Raw genomic sequence first — 13,811 nt, 5'->3', positions numbered from 1 at the left:
TTAACAGTTTTTCCAGATTGTTGCATAGTTCCTGCTAGATAACTGTAGAAGTTTAAAATAATACCCAAACCACCGTAGATCAACTTTTAGAGAAAGTTAAATTTTATTCGTTATGGTGGCTTAAGGCTAAGAACGTTATTTTTGTGTACGGTACTCAGAGTTGGTGGTCGGACCCTTTGCATTGTTTGGGTATCGACTGACTTTTGTTGTTTTGTAAATATTGTATGACTGGACTTTTATAGGGGTGACCCTTTGGTACATCTTGTACTGGAGTGGATCACCGCCGACGTTAATATATTCCATTTTTATGTCTAAAAAAAAAAAAAAAATTAACAATGAATTAAGTAATACCAACTGGGAATGAAATCTCCATATTATTGGTTTGTTAGTCAGGGGAGCAAATTCTATGTCAAATTGAGGTGAACATTAGGATGGTGCTGTTGTAAATTTTAAGTATATTTCAAAAGTTTCAAATATTTTGTGTCCCATATTTTTAATTGAGAAATATAGAAAAATATTTTAATAGAAAACTATCATCATATTATAATTAATTATAAGGTTTGACTTGGTTTTAAGACATGTTTTTAATTCCAAAGTATCTAAGGAATTGTACCTAAATTTTCTCCTTTTTTTTTGAGGGATGGGTAAACCTTATTATTGAAATTATATAAATTATATTTGTGGATATAAGTAAGTTGCCAATCGTGGAGTCTGAGCTTTGAATAGTATTTGGCCTAAGTAAATGGGCCAAAGGTCCTTTTGGCCGGTCCAAAACAGTTATCTAGATACTGTTGCATCTTTCCAGCTTGATCTTTCCACACAGTGCAATGGATTCTGTTACATTCAACCCTTTCCATTATTTTTTTCTTCTTCATTGAAAATTAAACCAATCATCTCCATTTTCAAGAATGGTTTAACAAGGGAAACTAAGAATTTATGATAAAACTTCTCTAGCTTCAGCTTTTATAGCATAGTTGTTTTCTAGAGGAAGGCCGGTTTTATATGTGGTGAAAGACATTTGAAGACAGATAATATTGTTCTAATCGATGGTTATTACAAAGGGGATGCCGAAACGAAAAGAATGATGGTGGAGCTGAGGTTGAGGAGTGAACGTGTTAGGGGTTTTCAATGGTAGAGTGGTACATTCTAAAATGACAAAAAAAAAAAAAAAAAAAGAGCGATACATTATATCTCGACTAAAGTGCACTTTTTCCCTCTTAACTTTTAAAAAGTTGCGATTTTGACCTCCTATGAACAAAAACTACAATTTTGACCTCCTAAGAATTAACCCCTTTACAATAGTGGTCCTTTTTAGCAATTTTGGCCGAGTCAACGCTGATTTGGCATGCCACGTGTGTAATTAACCATTTAAAAAAAATAAAAATGCTACATTTTAAATTTTTGAATTAAAAAAATGAAGAAAAAAAAAATAAAAAGGAAAGAAAGAAGGAGAGGCACGTGAGAGGTTCTCAACCTGCTTCTTCATCTTCTTAACAGCAGCTAGCAATAAGAAGAAGATGAAGAAGAATTCATTATCATAAATCCACCAAATATTCCATCACAAACATCAGTCCTTGGATTCAATTTTTACTCAGATAACACATCAAACATTTACACATACTCTTTCAATTCTTCAACTTTCTTTCATTTTCTTTTCTAATTTTAGGTAATCCTTTTCTATCTCATAATTACTTTAATCAGTCCTTGGATTCACGTGCCTCTCTTTCTTTCTTTCCCTTTTCATTTTTTTTCCTTCAATTTTTTAATTCAACAATTTAAAATGTAGCATTTTTGTTTTTTTTAAATGGTTAATTATACACGTGGCATGCTAAATCAGCGTTGACTCAGTCAAAATTGCTAAAAGGACCACTATTGCAAAAGGGCTAATTCTTGAGGGACTAAAATTATAATTTTTGTTCATAGGGGATCAAAATTTGCAACTTTTTGAAAGTTAAGGGGAGAAAAAGTGCATTTTAACCTATAATCTTCTATATCAATTGAGATTTACTAATAACTCAAGTTCGTTGATGTAGATGAGATATTGCATGGTCATAAGTATTTGAACACAATTCATACGCATAAACAAAAAAACATATCTTATAGAGAAATGATATTTGAACATCCATTTAGTGACAACTTTTGCAACAACTTTCTCTCTCATACTCACATTACTCTTTACTTTATCTCCCTATTTCTATGGTTTCTGTATCAATACCACTTTTTTCTTTGTAAAATATGGTTGTCACCAAATTGGCCGTTCAAATAATACTCCTTTATCTTATAAATGATTTTATTCTTTGTATTTTTTTATCTTTTCTCAAGAGTTTGGGTATGTCAAAATATTTAAGAAAGATAGCCAACAAAGAAATAAACGCAAAAAGTCATATGGAGTTGATTAATACAAGTTAAAAAACAACTAGGTAATCACTTAATTTGGAACGTAGTAGCACTACCAGAGTTTTTTTAAGAAATGTATCACTTAAATGATTTTATTCTTTGTATTTTTTTATCTTTCCTCTATTTGGAATTAAGCTATATCTATATACAATTCCAACTAGCATTGAGAGAGATACTTCTTTTGGGTATATTGACAATGACTCCTTCATCAGAGTACTAAGACTATTTTGTCTCAATGTATTTACTCCCTCAACAACCTATTGAAAACAATAATAATAATAATGTGAATGCGACCAAATCTCTCATATTCTTAGTGCATTCTTCTTTTGTTACTTTTGATACAAGAAAAAGATGAAGACAATGGAGAGGATGAACAAGACTCAGGTTCCTTTTATTCTGAATTTTGATTTCTATCGATTCTTTCTACATGATTTAACCTTTTCTTTTCTTTTGGTTGTTTTTGCTTTTAGGTGACCTCTTATTCTTCTTCTGTTGTCACAAATGTTGTTGCTACTCGATTGAGAAAAAATCAAACCCACCTTTCAGGCAAGCCTTGAAATAACATGTATTATTTTTACTCTGTGTTACTTCACAAACACTAATATAACTTATTTTAGTACACAATTAATTGCATGCTTTTGTAAATTATACGAGCCATTTGTTTTTTCATAGGTGAGATCTCCTCAAACCGTCCATTTTCCTGTGCTTTTGTTTACCTCTACAACATTGTGGTATAAGAGTGACCTGCATTCTTTATTAGTTTTTGAATAACTTCGTTGTAATGAGTTTTTATGATGGTTCCAGTAACGTAATTGTAAGTGTTTGTTTATTAAATGGTCATATTCATAATGACAAACTTAGTTTGCTTAATGTCATGATTTGGAGTGTAAATTTACTCTCTAGATCTGCACAAGGACAAGTGAGAAAAATAAAGTTTTTATGAGCTATTGTTGTTTATAATGAATCAAATCCATGTGGTTATTTACTTGTTGCTGCTTTACATAGATTTCCAACAACACAATGCTTGATTTATTTATAGTGTTAGATATAAACTATTTTGTTTTGAATTTTTCTTTTGAAGGTACCATCATTGTGATGAGGATCCTTCTTTTATTGGTTTCACTGGCGCTTGTAGGAGGGGATTATGCACCGTCCCCTCATAACCCATTTGTTAACGTCACTCATGTTCTCTCTCCTCCGGCAGCTTCCATACCTTCATCAAATGGGAGCTCTCTAGCTGCTCCACATGGGTTCACCTTTACCACAAAGAAATTGGTGCTTACAATACTTGGGACAATTGTCGGGACTTTCCTAATGCTAGGTGCTATTGTGGCATGTATTTGGTTTGTTGTCAAATGCCTTAGGAAAAGGAAAAATCAAAACCGCTCAAGCAGAACACCCGTGGCGGCCAATTGGCCGTCAATTGGTGCTTAATTATTATGTAAATCATTGCAACACTTCAGTGCATGTTTCATATATAACTAGTAAAAAACTGAAGTCTTTAAGGTTACTAGTAACACAGCATGAAGATAATCATGAAAATAAGAAGTAGTTAGCACAATAACTTGCGTAGCAAGTTATCTAGCTTTGGTTAGTTTCTGTTAGTTACAAGAGTTTTAATAATCTATGCTATGTCTCATTGTCATATAGTGCACCTCTTAGAGGCTATATAAGTTGTAATCAACACTGATTCACATATTAATTAGAATAATATTCATTGACTGTCTCTCTCATAATTACTTTTAAGTGTAATGCAATGTTTTTTCTTTTGTACCATTAACCCCAAGAAAGAACAGGGGATAATGGGCATGGGCAGTAGGTAACACCAAGAAAGAAACAAGGGATTTCAGGGAGCAAAGATACGGATTGAGATTTGCTGCGGTAAAAGGAATTCTGCAGTTACACATAGTTAAGTAAATCTAGACCATTAAAGTCATCCAATGTACCAGTTTGCTTCTCTTATATTTTATCGTTTTTAATGTCCAAAATCCAAACGACGTCGCTCCATCGGCACAAAGTTGATGGCAGAACGACGGGATCTAGGCATAAAATCCTTAATCTAACAATTCTAGCAGTCATATAGAACTTTAAACCCTCTATAAGGGATATTATAGGTTTGTCCCTATGTTCTGAAATTGTTTTGTTTAAAGCTTCACACATGTTTTTCACCTGAAAGTCACACTGATACTGAACGCTATAAACTGATCTAGTCCACATGGAAGGACGCAATTGTATCATATCCTTCCATGCCTCTTCATCCAACTTCTTCATATTCTCCATAACTTTCTCCCATTATGGAATTGTGGTAGCTCGAGCAGTTGTCCAAAAAGATTCTTTAAATGATGATTGTCCTGGAAACGTCTTCCTCCAATTTCCATGGAATATGTGATGATCACTGAAATCTATTCGATCAACATAACGCACTCCCATCTGCACTTTAGACATGATAGAAAGAGAAGTAAGAGGAAAAGAAAAGGAAAGTTTACTTAAAACATTATAGCTAGATAGCATGCAAGACACAAGGGTTGCTCTGTGCTACTTGGTTAATTGATTCATGCATCAACTCTTTCAATTATTTTATTTATATTAGAACCCTTTATTGTCAACGAATTTCATGAATTTAAACAAAACGGTAGATAGGATTGTAACATGTTAATATGAAATAGTCAATCAATATGTTTCGATTTAGACTCTCTGCATAATGGATTACAACAACATCTGCTCGTCTGAGTGCTACAGTCAAAGGCTCTGTTAAAGATCCGAGTGGGAGTAGTTTACCGTTACCCCCAAAGAGTTAATCCATTGACCATCACAATATCCAAGTCTCGCCATAACCTCCAATGCTACATTGCATATCAATGATATGACTTAGAGAAAATGCCATGAAAAAGAGTACTAACAACAACTAAATTTTATTTCGTTTTCAGGTTCGTAAGTAAAAAGCGAATCATGTAATAGTAGATTAACACAAGGGAATAAATATAAGGGTAGTGCGGGGGAGAGTTGTGCTACCTGCATTGCATCATCAAGAACTACAACCCCATTTTTTTTCTGACTCAAGAGAACTTCGGGCCTTCCTATCAAGGTTTTGTTTCTCATACACTGAACTCTAGCGAATATCAATGTAGCCGTATTTTTGGATCGACTGACTTGCAAAAGCAGCTCGATTCACACCAACACCAAACTTAGTTAGTGTTCCACGTAACTGCCTTCGAAGCATGGTAACTTCGTCACCACCACCATAACCCTGCCAAAGGAATGTAGAAATTAACTTACCGTGTAAAACGTTATTAAATGAACATAATTTGAGTACTTTGGTTAGAATTTGACATGAATGGTGCAATATCTTTGATAACTTGAGACATGAAAAATCAAGAAAATGGAAGTAAATCCTACAGGGTATGGGTGCGTAGTACCATGGAAATAAACTGAAAACAAGTTAGGAATATGTCATAAGTTCTCCCAAACAGTCTGAAAAATGCTTATGCTTGTAGACAAAATTCAAATAAGTCAATCCAAACAAATCGTAATCATTTTCAAGTACATTTTCCATTGTATATTATTTCATTTTCAAATTCATAATTAAAAAAATTAACAGTGTTAGAATATTACCCTAAAAAGAAGTAGATGAAGAGGTGAAATTTCGGAACGGGCAATGAATCCAACCATTACCTCTCCATGTCAAATTTCCAACGAAGAAAGAAAGAAAAAAATGTTCTTTCTCATTTTTTCATCAAACTAAAAAAATATGAAGAAAGAAAATGAATTAGTTAGTTACTGGTGGATTTGAAAATGGAAGAAGCGGTGTTTGTAAAGAAAAGGGAGAAGAAGATAAAGATGAAGTGTGTGGAGAGTTTAGTGGGGTTGTTGGACCCGAGATCTACGACTGCAAAGAACTTTAACTGAGAATATAGAACTTTAACTAACACTCGATATATTAACATCCCTCCCTTAAGAACAATTCATGCTTCCCTCACAAAGTCGAACCGGGCTATGATAACATTGTTGGACCTCATGGGGGAGCTAACTTATGTGTGTCGACACATTGAACATAGAGGAGTCACATAAATAAGAATGGTACACCATCTTCACTCAATATTTTAAGTAAGACGAAGTTTTACCCTTTAGACTTGGTGTGAGTAATACCATTGTTTACCCTTTAGACTTGGTGTGAGTAATACCATTATTTATTCTTTGTATTTTTTTATCTTTTCTCAAGAGTTTGGGTATGTTAAAATATTTAAGAAAGATAAAAAAAAGATAGTCAACAAAGAAATAGACGCAAAAAGTCGTATGGAGTTGATTAATACAAGTTAAAAAACAACGAGGGAATCGCTTAATTTGGACCGTAGTAGCACTACCAGAGTTTTTTTAAGAAATGTATCACTTAAATGATTTTATTCTTTGTATTATTTTATCTTTCCTCTATTTGGAATTAAGCTATATCTATATACAATTCCAACTAGCATTGAGAGAGATACTTCTTTTGGGTATATTGACAAGGACTCCTTCATCAAAGTACTAAGACTATTTTGTCTCAATGTATTTACTCCCTCAACAACCAATTGAATGCGATCGAATCTCTCATATTCTTAGTTTATTCTTCTTTTGTTACTTTTGATACAAGAAAAAGATGAAGGCAATGGAGAGGATGAACAAGACTCAGGTTCCTTTTATTCTGAATTTTGATTTCTATCGATTCTTTTTACATGATTTAACCTTTTCTTTTCTTTTGGTTGTTTTTGCTTTTAGGTGACCTCTTATTCTTCTTTTGTTGTCGCTAATGTTGTTGCTACTCGATTGAGAAAAAATCAAACCCACCTTTCAGGTAAGCCTTGAAATTACCTATATCTTCAACGCAATGTATTATTTTTATTTTGTGTTCCTTCACAAACACTAATATAACTTATTTTAGTACACAATTAATTGCATGCTTTTATAAATTATGCGAGCCATTTGTTTTTTCATAGGTGAGATCTCCTCAAACCTTCCATTTTCCTGTGCTTTTGTTTACCTCTACAACATTGTGGTATAAGAGTGACTTGTATTCTTTATTAGTTTTTGAATAACTTCGTTGTAATGAGTTTTTATGATGGTTCTAGTAACGTAATTGTAAGTGTTTGTTTATTAAATGGTCATATTCATAATGACAAATTTAGTTTGCTTAATGTCATGATTTGGAGTGTAAATTTACTCTCTAGATCTGCACAAGGACAAGTGAGAAAAATAAAGTTTTTATGAGCTATTGTTGTTTATAATGAATCAAATCCATGTGGTTATATACTTGTTGCGGCTTTACATAGATTTCCAACAACACAATGCTTGATTTATTTATAGTGTTAGATATAAACTATTTTGTTATTAATTTCTTTTTTGAAGGTACCATCATTGTGATGAGGATCCTTCTTTTATTGGTTTCACTGGCGCTTGTAGGAGGGGATTATACATCGTCCCCTCAGAACCCATTTGTTAACGTCACTCATGTTCCCTCTCCTCCAGCAGCTTGCATACCTTCATCAAATGGGAGCTCTCTAGCTGCTCCACATGGGTTCACCTTTACCACAAAGAAATTGGTGCTTACAATACTTGGGACAATTGTCGGGACTTTCCTAATGCTAGGTGCTATTGTGGCATGTATTTGGTTTATTGTCAAATGCCTTAGGAAAAGGAAAAATCAAAACCGCTCAAGCAGAACAACCGTGGCGGTCAATTGGCCGTCAATTGGTGCTTATTTATTATGTAAATCATTGCAACACTTCAGTGCATGTTTCATATATAACTAGTAATAAACTGAAGTCTTTAAGGTTACTAGTAACACAACATGAAGATAATCATGAAAATAAGAAGTAGTTAGCACAATAACTTGCGTAGCAAGTTATCTAGCTTTAGTTAGTTTCTGTTAGTTACAAGAGTTTTAATACCCTATGATATGTCTCATTGTAATATAGTGCACCTCTTAGAGGCTATATAAGTTGTAATCAACACTGATTCACATATTAATGAGAATAATATTCATTGACTTTCTCTCTCATAATTAATTTTGTCGCGTCATTTTTCGGAGATCAACGCTATTTGATTAGCTTTTGACTCACTAATTATTTTACGACTGAACATTTAATTTTTATTAAGAAAAGGGGAAAAAAGTTCAAACTACCCATATTTGAAAAGATTTTGGGTTCGGGGGTTAGTTACATAAAGGGAAGGTATCAGCACCCTTTATGTCCGTAGTACTCTACGGGAACCTTTTGATTTTATTTAATTTTTTGTGCTATAAATTTGCTTGCTTTTGAAAAGAAGGAATTAAAGTGGAAAAATAAAGACCTAAATATCTACATTTTTATTGTTTGGAAGGACGAGTGTCCCTTGCCTACGTCCCCGTGAGGGATCAAAACCTCGTAGTTCGGGGTAAAAATTGACGTTTGATTGGTTTTTGTGTTTTTTATTAGTTTGAAAAAAGGTTTTAAAATGAAAAACCAAGTGGCAAATGAGAATTGGTTTGTATTTTTTATGTTTAAAGAAAATGGACTCAAATATGATTAGATTGATTGAAGTTTGATTAAGGAAATAAAAAAGACGATCACTTGATTTAGGATCAAGGTTTGTTTATGAAAATGTTTTTTGATTTTTTTGTTATTTGCATGTTTTAGTGGTTTTTTGAATATTGGACTAAAATTGAACTAACGGAGCAGAAAAAGCGTAGATAACTCATGGTGGCGCTGGTCCACCACAAGGACTTTTGACCTAAATTACAAAACAAAGACAGATAACTGATAAGAGGCATACACACACGCACGCACACATGTACCTACGACTATTACATAAAAGCCTATTTACATTCTAAGATAAGAGGCATACACACGCACGCACACATGTACCTACGACTATTACATAAAAGCCTATTTACATTCTAAGATAAGAGGCATACACACACGCATGCACACATGTACCTACGACTATTACATAAAAGCCTATTTACATACATTCTAAGATAAGAGGCATACACACACGCACGCACACATGTACCTACGACTATTACATAAAAGCTTATTTACATTCTAAGATAAGAGGCATACACACACGCACGCACACATGTACCTACGACTATTACATAAAAGCCTATTTACATTCTAAGGTCTGCAATAAAATAAATAAATTACATTAAGCCTATATTTACATTCTAAGTTCTATGCACAAAATAAAAATAAAAATAAATTACATTAAAGCCTATTTACACATTCTAAGTTCTATGTAATGAAATAAATGACTAAAATAGAAATAGGTATGCAATGAATAAAAATAAAAGCGGAACAATAAACCTAAATAAATAAAAATGAATGATAATTAGGAAATGCAGTGCTAACGGGAAAGAAAGAAATAAAATTACAGCAACAGGAGGTGCAGGTAGCATCATGGGGGTGTGCAGTAAGTGAAACAGAAACTGGGCTTTGAAAAGTAAGCGCGCTGTTGGGCCTTACGGTTGGGGAATTGGGTTTAAACCGGTTCAGTTCAAGCCTGGTTTGGTTCAGGAGAACCGAACCGGTCCAGGGAAGAATATAAATATGTTGTGAACTGGTTTTCTTTCATTTTAACACCTTCATTCTCTCTCTTTCCTATTTTCTCTCAAAAATTGCTCTCTCCTCTCTCTTCCTATTCTTCTTCTCCAACGGCAAGGTGAGGGGTTCCAGCGGTGGCTGGCCGGTACGGCGGCACCGCCGCGCCGGAACCCTGATTTATTATTTTTTCTTTCTTCTCCTATTCTTTTCTATTTATTTCTACGTGAAACTTTCAGAAGCCAAAATGAAACAAAACTAGATCTAAGGAACTACCTTTAGCTTGTGTTTGGACCCGTTTTGGTTTGATGATGTTGCTTGGTGCCTGGTTCGGTTTCTTTGTGGTGCTTTGGCCGCTTGCAATTTGGAGTCGGATTTGCAACTGGGTCTCGACGCCGGTGACTGGATGTGAACGCCGGTTGCTGGACTTTGGTTGTTCGCTGGTCGTTGGTGTAGGGGCGGTTGCAATTCTCTGCTCCGTGTTTTTCCTGTCTGGTCTTCTGGTTATTTTGCAGGTTGTATTTATAGTCTCAGGGTTTGAGGCTAGGGTTTGTTGAGAAGAACAAAAATTCCGGACAGATTGTGATGAGGAGGATTAGCTATGTTGGATTGGGATGAGAATGAGAACTTGGACGCAAAAGGAAACAAAAAGGAAAAAAGTGACTTAATAAAAAATAAAAATAGAATCAGAGTTTAATTAATTAAAAAAAAGATTTAAATAAAAGATGAAAATAATTGATTACAAAAAAAACCGAGTGAAGAGGGCCCGATTTGGAATCAAAATGAGGTATTTTAAAATACTTTTTGCCGAATTTTTACTAAAAAGTCAGGGATTGATCAGGATCAAACGACACATGAATGTAGACCTTAGGTCAAAAATTGGGGTATGACAACTTTTAAGTGTAACTAGACTTTTCACCCGTCATAAACATTTGGAAACATTATATGTCGAATAATATATAACGTTTGACAAAACCCCCCCTCCAATTATGTTATAGTAATGAACACAAACAATCTTACATCATAATAATTGTTTTAAACGTTCCTAAAAACCTCTCTAAACACAACCTTTGTAGTTTCGTTAACGGTGTTGTTGAGGAAGATATATTCCTACTTGTTTCAATGACTGGCCTTGAATTTTGTTGATTGTCATTGCAAAGGACACATATATAGGGAATTGTCAGCGTTGAAACTTGAAAGGAATCCTTGCATCAGAGGGATTTAGTGACAATCTATGTATGTAAACCTTCTCTCCAATGTTGTCACCGGTTATGCAGCCACGTAAAAGCCGCATATTAGTTGCAAGTGTCAAAACTTCACAATAATTCCACAACGATGAAGAATTCATTGGTGCAAGAACTATTTCTTGCCTTGTTCCTTTTGGGATAACTGGTAGGATTTTTCAAAAATCATCATCAAGAATTAGCTTAGTTTCGTAAAAAGCATTAGCACGTTAAACAATTTAAAGATGTTTCTTTTGAATTTGGTTATTTTCATCATACGCACATAAATAATAAACTGTGTCAACACTCCAAAGTAACGTCAATAAGGTTGCTTCTTTTGCCATTAACCTCTTTGATTTTCAAGGCATCCCTCTCAACAACGTGTCTTATAACATCTGGAAATAATAATGAGGATTAGTGATTTTATTTGGATAAAGATTATACAATTCTCAACATCAGAAGTTAATACATCATACACAGTGCTCAAAGAGAGTGCAGTAAACCAAGGTATGCTAATAAATGCGCACAACTCATCATGAAGGGTAGCAGTTCTAAATTGGCTGTTTAGTATTCCCACACTAAAAATCCTCAACAACTAATTATTAACAAAGAGAGTCCAGATTTTTCATTAATAATTTTCTGCAACTAACAATTTTATACTTCCCACTAAACTCAGAGAATTAATTACGGTGGACAAAATGGATGAGGTGTATGCATTGCTAATTATATATAACAGTATATAAACATCATACAATTAGCATGTTTATCATACAATAGTGCTGAAAATATTTAACTATAGCAAGATTGACAAAATATATAATTAAAAATTACATAAAATGTACATTATGATAAAATCTCACATTTCATTTGACGTAACTTATGTTACTCTTAAACTTATAAGGTATTAGACATTTAGAGCACATTATATAGTGATTAAAGAAACTATTATAGTGGTAGGATATGGGAACGTTATATTGTTTTATTCATTTCTAAAAACACAATACCAAGTAATCTAACTAATGCCAAGTAATGTACATAATTCTTTACACTAAAAAAAAAAAAAAAAAGCATGCTTCTTGTATATATATTTTCAGAACAAACGATATAAAAGCATGCTCAACTCATAAAATAAAAGTTAGCAAAGTGGTTAATTGAAAAAAATAATATAGAAGAGGCTCTGAAAGGACACTATACAAATGAAAAATTACATGGATAATGATCATTGTACCTAGATGTATATTGCTGCAATCCCACTTAGTTGTTTGTCCTTTCATATCCATAATTCACATTAACCAATTGAAAACTTAATTGACTTGTACTAAAAAATTTAACAATTTCATTGCCAGCATTAAAAAAAAAATTTAGAGAGGTACTGTCGATTTTTTTTTACGCAAGATCAAATGATTGAGTGTGTTAGAAAATTCTCACGTTCATTCTAAGTTAAATTCGACCAGTTTACTCTATATGCTACTGCTTGAATAAATATTAATACAAATTGAGACAATGATGAAACATAAAGGCCATTGCTTCTCTTCATTTCATCATCAATGGGTCCAGTATAAACATATAATAGAGAACAAACTTCTACTAATTAAGAAGGAAATACAACTTGTTAGACAAAACATAATGAAAATACTAAATGAAGATAGGGATTACTAAAGACATAAAAAAACGAAAAAAACCAAAACAACTTAGAAATAGACAAAGTCTTGCCAATTTAAATCAGTCCACACTTGCAGAGTATCGTTACTTCGAACAACCGGTGCACCAACCATCACATTAGAACCTTCACAAAGCCTTCTAGCAAGAACCATTCGATTGAAACCACTATCAATTTTAAACTGAACATAAGGACGTCTCTCAAAGACCAGAGTACACTCCCACAAATTTTCACAGTCATCTACCATCTTCAGCGCAGGCATCGCTATATCAAGCGTGAGCTCACAAAATCCACTATAAGCAAGGGTCTGTATGATGAAAAGAAGGAAAAAATATTAGGAATACTCCTTGTCATCCAATTAAACCATGTTTTATGTACTGAATTATGGATATTAGAAAGAAAACAAAAGTATACATGACAACCTACCATATAGCCATCCTTAATCTCATCAACTGACAACTTTTTCTCATAAATAAATTGGAAATTCATCAAGTCATGCACTAAAGGCAAAGGAACAACATGAATCAAATACGTTGGATTGTAGTTTCTTTCAATTTTAAACTTCATTGGAGGGGTAAATGTTGGACAACGATTTGTCTTACCAAACCTATCTTTGATCCTTATATCCAAACATGGTTAGCAGCATGACTACACCCTGAAAGTGCAAAGATTCAACAAAAAATCAGTAATAAAATTTACACCGGTCAATAATTGTTTCAAAACAAAAACAAACATGAAAGAAAACTGGACTAACATGATCAACGTCAAACTCTATTAGGTAAGGCTTGTACTTCATCCTCAGCTTATGGACAACCCGGTCCAACTCGTCCACAGGATTCAGATTCAATGGTGCTGGAAAAAAAAATAGAAACAAAGATCCTGTCATAAACCATGCATAATAACAGTAAATGGAAGGGAAGATAGGTTAACAAACAGACAAACCAATCAAACAGTTGAATAATGGCAAGTTTCAATATCATT

Source organism: Medicago truncatula, chromosome 5 (genome assembly GCF_003473485.1).
Source record: "Medicago truncatula cultivar Jemalong A17 chromosome 5, MtrunA17r5.0-ANR, whole genome shotgun sequence".
In the NCBI taxonomy this organism is placed as follows: domain Eukaryota; kingdom Viridiplantae; phylum Streptophyta; class Magnoliopsida; order Fabales; family Fabaceae; genus Medicago; species Medicago truncatula.
The sequence above is the reverse complement of the archived record's forward strand: the minus strand, read 5'-3'. Positions refer to the sequence as shown.